This window comes from Haplochromis burtoni, unplaced genomic scaffold (assembly GCF_018398535.1).
Source record: "Haplochromis burtoni strain Fernald_Lab_line unplaced genomic scaffold, NCSU_Asbu1 Contig_241, whole genome shotgun sequence".
NCBI classification, from domain to species: domain Eukaryota; kingdom Metazoa; phylum Chordata; class Actinopteri; order Cichliformes; family Cichlidae; genus Haplochromis; species Haplochromis burtoni.
In genome coordinates this window covers 835,653-841,741 of record NW_024582602.1, presented here as the reverse complement: position 1 = coordinate 841,741, position 6,089 = coordinate 835,653, and the positions used below count along the sequence as shown (strand labels likewise).

The window sequence follows — 6,089 nt, the reverse complement described above, 5'->3', positions numbered from 1 at the left end:
TAATAATAATAATAATAATAATAATAATAATAATAATGATGATAATGATGATGATAATTAGGGCTGTGCGATATGACCAAAATCTCATATCCCGATATAAGACATCTATCGTCCGATAACGATATAAATCACAAAAATGTAACATTTTCTGTAAATTCTGTGAATCTCGGGCAGCTCGACTTGATGAAGTGATTCCAGCTGGGCGTCATGTAGCTGGAGTCGAGTGTTTTAACCGATGCATGAAACTATACATTTTTAGACATAAGTTGTAACGGCCGCAGTTTTCTTTGTGAGTATTTATTACACGGCGTGCTGCGGGGAGAAGCCTGTTCTAACGTTTGAGTCTAAGCTTTATTTTTTAGCACCTGATGGCTCTTTTTTGCTTCTCATCCGTAAATAATCTGCTCTTTCACGTGATTTAGTTTATTTTGAAAAGTCTCAACAGGATCTTGAGCTTTATTGTGAAAGGTTTATGTGGAAAATAAACAAGCAGACAGGGGATGGTTTTACCTTCGTTGTTGCTAACGTCAACGCACAAAAACAGGCGCTTGTCCGTCCGTAGTGTGGTTATATTAAATATAAGAGAAAGAGAGAACTTTAAGAAATGAATACAGCCACTACAGTGACCATCAAAACGATGAAAAAATATTGCCTATCTAGCCACCTGCTGGATAGTGAATGTTCATGAGTCAGACTGGGTGTACCTGTGATTTTGTGTATTTGCTTTTCAGTTGATTCAGATGCACTCGTTTCCATAGGAGCATATAATCACATGACAGTCTCATCTTACACAGGTATTTTTAATACTTTGGTATTAAGTATTGTGACCCTTGAGTATATTTAAGTCACATGCAGGAGTTGAAGCTTCCGTAGAGCGGACTCTTCTTCTCTGTCATTGCACACGCACGCACAGAGGGAGCTCTCACTGCTGCTCTGCTGCTGACACCGTCTTGCCCTGCAGCACTAGCCTACATTTCAGAGCAAGACGGAGAGAAATATGGTGATGTCACCTCTATGTCTCTCTCTCTGCCTCTCTCTCTCCGTCTCTTTCCGTCTCTGAGAAGCTGTGTTGTGAATGCGATGGTGCTTTCTGCTGCGCGAGCCGCATGAGGTAGGTCCTCCATTCAGCTCCGCTGTTGTCGTGTAGCACACGTGCATGCTGCATCGGTGTGGTTCCCTGTGTGCTTGTCCGTTTCAGTTTACCTGCATGTCACAAGGATAAATGTAGTCTGTTATGTTCCTGCGTGTATTAACCTCATCTCGTTATCTCTGTATATGTAGAATGGCTCTGTTAAAATCAGATTCTGATGTACTGAGGTCACATCTCACTACAGCTTGATGACGTGGTCTGATACCAGCTAGTTTCTTAGAATTTGTCCAGTTTCAGAATAGAGGTAGCTGATGATTTTCCACGTTTAGATGAAGCTGCTGATATCAGCGATCATGCAGAAACAATGATTAGGATCTTCAGGTTGCACTTTTTTTTTTCCTCTTTAAAGGTTATTCTAGGGTCACAAGGTTATCACTCATCTCTGTAGCCTCTGCACTTCCCCAGTGATGTCTGTTCCCTAGTGATCCTTCCATATATACTGTAGAATGATTGCAACCTTAAGCTGAATGTGCCGGCATCTCTGCCTCATATCATCTCTCCTGTTTCTGTTATGCAAGAGGTATCGCACACAAACAGACACACATTATTCGACTGAAGCTGCATGCGTCATACACATTTTTTGTGCAGCTCAGTAGTGGATTCGTGGCTCTGTTCTCTCTGTGATTTTTCTCCCTGTCTCTGTAGCAGGGATGGTTTATTCTGCCTATTATGAGCCAGACTGAGGCAGCCGCAGTGTTTCTCCCATAATCACACTTAACGCTGTGAGGTCACCACAGTCTCCTTGACACTCTAGGAGCATTCTTTAGCATTCCCATCCACTTGCTGCTGTTACAGAGCAGATAAATCTATACTACTGATGCTGAGTCACCTTGTTGTATCCAGAAGCCTTTTATTCATGCAAGGACACACACTTGATGATGGTGCTTCACGTTTTTCTCCCACGAGTAATTGCGATGATTATAGAAAGAAAAAAAGTCTGGAGTGAAGTTACAGCTCTGGATGCTCTGAATACTAGCTGTGATGGAGTGGCTGGTATTTTCACCTCATGAGTCTGTGTGTGTGAGGCACTTTGGCATAAATCGGATTATGTCTGTTCATCTATTGAAAGATTCAGGTTGGCTTTAAAGATATTTATTTTAACAATCTAGAGAGCATCCTCTCTTTGCACATTTGTCTGTCCTAACATGCAACCCACTGCACCCATGGTATCACAGACTACTATCTTAACATAAAGGTAAAGCAAATGCAAATTAACTTAATGGACCTTATAACTCAGTAGTGCTGCTACTGCAAACTCAGAACTTGTCCTTTTGAGGACTTTAAGGGACAAACGCAGACTGTGTCAGACAAATGGGTATTAAAGTTGACATCGGTGACACAAACTGTTTAACTGAAACTGAAAGTGCATACCGAGACTCTTTAAAGACAAGTAGTTACTCGACACTTGTCTTATTTTGAGCCTTTGGGGTTGTCTGTCTGAGGGGAGGGTGATCTAAAATCTGAAATAAACTGAAGAATATTTTTAGCCAGGTCTTCCTAGTGAGTCAACCTGAGGTGTAAACACCATTTTCCTGTCTTTTTCTTCATTGTTAGATCAGCTTGCGCATCCTTTAGAGTCGAACCTTTAAAAGAGTTTAAGCTACTCAAATGTGGACACAGAGGTGCTATTTAAAGGCTTCTTATATTTATAAGATTGGTTTTGTTTATGGATAAGATTTAATCTGTGCTACAGGAAAGGCTGACAGATATTTATTGGTGCAAAGTTACTATTAGTTTCATAACCCAATACAGATGCTGCTTTTTATCTTTCATTCTCTGTATTTTCACAGGTACACTGTCAGAATTTTAAGTATTTCTATTCTCACTAAGGGGAAGAACAATGACAGAGTGAAGTGCTGGATTCTCATTTGCCTGTGCCTACATGTTTAATGTTAGTCACTCTTTGGCCTACATGATTTTATTCTCTTTCAGTCTGACACAGACTTGGGCTATTTTAGCTTAAAAAAGCTGATGTGTGCAGAGTTCAACATGTCTGTACTGAATAATTTCTCAGTAGTGTGGAGTCCTTCTACTACTGTGAAGCAGCAATTAGTGTGTAATATTGTAATAAAGGGTGCATTCAAATTTATATAGTATAATATAATAATATAGGTTCACTGAGATTAAGACACTGGATCCAATAACAGTTGAGCAGCTGGATGACTTTTATTAGCAATTGCTGGTTGTTTGGATGCCTTAGCCAAATGATGTACATGGCACCTGTGGAGTCGGTGCAGGTGCCAGTAGTTTATTTAGATGAATCGGTGATTTCGGTGCATACACAGGAGTCGTACAGGAAACATCTAAACAATAAGAAATTGTACTTTACTCAAAGCTGCTAGCCTGCTAGAGGTTTCATTTCTTATCAACCTATGATACTAAGACTCGCGCTATTGCAGTCTAACCGATATAGGGTTTTTAATCCCGATACCGATATTTGGTGGTTTAACAGTATATTTGCAGATATTTTTTTCCCCTTCCATATTCAAGAAATATAAACTCCCCTGACATTTCTTGTGCGCCATTCTTTACTTACTTATTTAGTCTTTGCCCAACTCTGTTGTTGTGTTTGTAGAGTTTCGAGCATAGGTCTCGTCTACAGGAGACTTACAGACCAAACTGTGTATCAACACTGTTTTTGCTGTCAGTAATGTAGTTTTCCGATTTTCATTTACTGGTTGATAAATTCCAATACCGACAGACTGGTTTAATATTGGTGGATTGTGCGGGTAAATTGGACTCTCCTAAATCGTTGCCCCCCACCCTCTCCATTTCACAATTATACCATTTTGTTGGCAATAACAGTATTGTAGTAAAAGATTTTAATTATTTACCCCTATTCGTAATGTTAGACTAATTTGTATTTTATTGTTGTATTTCTGCTAAATTAGGCTTTATTGTAAAGCTGAAATATGTTTTGCAGCTCGATATAGATTTGTTTGCTCAGTTATTGCTCAAAAATGTCTTTCTTAAAAATAAAGGTTGACAGCCTCCCCAGTCTGCTCCAGAAATACTATAACTGGTTTAATTATTCAGATTTATTATTGTGCAATATGAGTTAACAGCTGAGTCTACGATGTTACACAGGCCTCATCACTTTCTGGGATGGCAGATGACAATATTTGCCATCCCAGAAATGACATCTGCCATTTTTCTTATTTTCCTCCTCCTTTTTTCATGGATTAGTATTTTTCCTTTTTATATGTATTTTATATTCTGAATAATTTAATCTTTGAGCATTTAAACAATAAGGTTTTGATAAAGCATTACTATCATGAACAAACGGTGAATCCAATTTTGTTTAAATAATGGAGCGATTAAACCCATCATCAAAAAACTGAATATGAAAACTTTTTGTTCTGTGGTTTGCTGTTTGAATTCTGAAATATCAGCACCCAACTTATGACATAGTCACATGGTTTCTCTCAGCTAGCATGGTAGACTTGTATGAGTCACTTAACCATTGGCATTCATTTTCCAAGTATTCAGCAGTGACAGCAGCTGTCTCACCTTTGGACAGTGGACAGCAACATCAATACAACCAGCTTAGCATTGGGACATTGGGATTGGAAATTTACACCAAAGGTCACACGGTGCAATGTTTAGAAATTAAAGAAGCAAAAGAAGCGGTAGTGAAAAATATGACTTGTTTGGAAGAACTGCTAGACGAAAGCCTCTGCTCTCTAAAACGAAGATGGCAGCACTGCTTAGGTTTGCAAGGTTGAATCTGGACAACCAGACGAGATGAGTAGAGATGTTTTGCCACCACAGCAAAAACTGAACACAGCACATCAGCACAAATGTCTGATGCCAACTGCCTAGCATGTTGACCACGGGTAATGATTGGGATTTGTTTTGCAGCCACAGGACCAGGGCACTTTGCAGTTATTGAGTTTACCATGAACTCTAGTATTCTAGAGTCAAATGAGACTATCATGCAAACACAGCAGCAAATCTACAAGATAAGAACTAGGAAAGAAACGATTCAAGAACAGGACTGCATAGTCTTTTGAAAATGTTCTTTTTCCCATGACTGTACCGTCATATCCACTGTATGAGGGCACATCCAACTATGAAGGACATCAGTGGTATTTCATCCTAGTGATTTTCTTTAAGAACCTCATCATATTGGAAGTACCTTGTAAAACCAACAGTTAGCCTCTGTAGTGTTTGAAAATATGCAACACTATCATTTTTGGGGGGTCTGTGGGGAAAAAAAACCCAACCCTGCTTGTATTTCTGGCTTTGTTTTGGGGCCCGCTGCCAAGCCACAATTTTAGGATTCCCTCTGTGTTTGCCCTCTATCTTTGGCAATGATGCATAGCTCCTTGCTCACAGACTGCTGTGATCCAACTGAAACAAGTGCCAGCAAAGGATATGACGAAGTCCAGAAAATAGAAGCAGAAGATTAAGTTCCTGTCATTGGCGTGCCTTCTGTTTTATTAATTGACTCTAATAAATCTGCAATTTGACATGCTGTTAACTGAAGATAATAATAATTATCAGGCAGTAAGTAATACTGTTAACAAGTATTGTTAGCAGAAAGAATACTAATGCAAAGTTGAAATTGGATGGGGATTCTTTATAGTGCCAGCTTTTACATAGCCATGAGTAGCCATGCACTGAGTGCCACAGTGCAAATTCTCCCGTTGTCCACTTTCACCAGGTTACTCTAGGTACAGGGACTTGCTCATATTTAACAATATGGCTTCCTTATTCCAGCAAACTCACCATATAAAAAAACAAAACAAAAAGTATTCAATTCAATTCAATTTTATTTATATAGCGCCAAATCACAACATAAGTCACCTCAAGGCGCTTCATAGATACAGAGAAAAAAACCCAACAATCATATGACCCCCCTATGAGCAAGCACTTTGGCAACAGTGGGAAGGAAAAACTCCCTTTTAACAGGAAGAAACCTCCGGCAGAACCAGGC

At 39.3% G+C, this 6,089-nt stretch overlaps 1 protein-coding gene across 3 annotated transcripts in view; it reads left to right on the top strand.

The window, feature by feature from the left end:
- Positions 1-6,089, top strand: part of osbpl8 (oxysterol binding protein-like 8) — a 100,660-nt gene that overhangs the window by 26,764 nt on the left and 67,807 nt on the right. The window contains exon 1 of one of the 3 annotated variants that reach the window (XM_005941956.3): positions 438-1,111. The exons of the other annotated variants lie outside the window; for them this stretch is intronic. The gene's annotated coding sequence lies outside the window, so the exon portion shown is untranslated. Of the gene's footprint in view, positions 1-437; positions 1,112-6,089 lie in introns of those variants that run through there. 3 annotated transcript variants of the gene reach the window in all.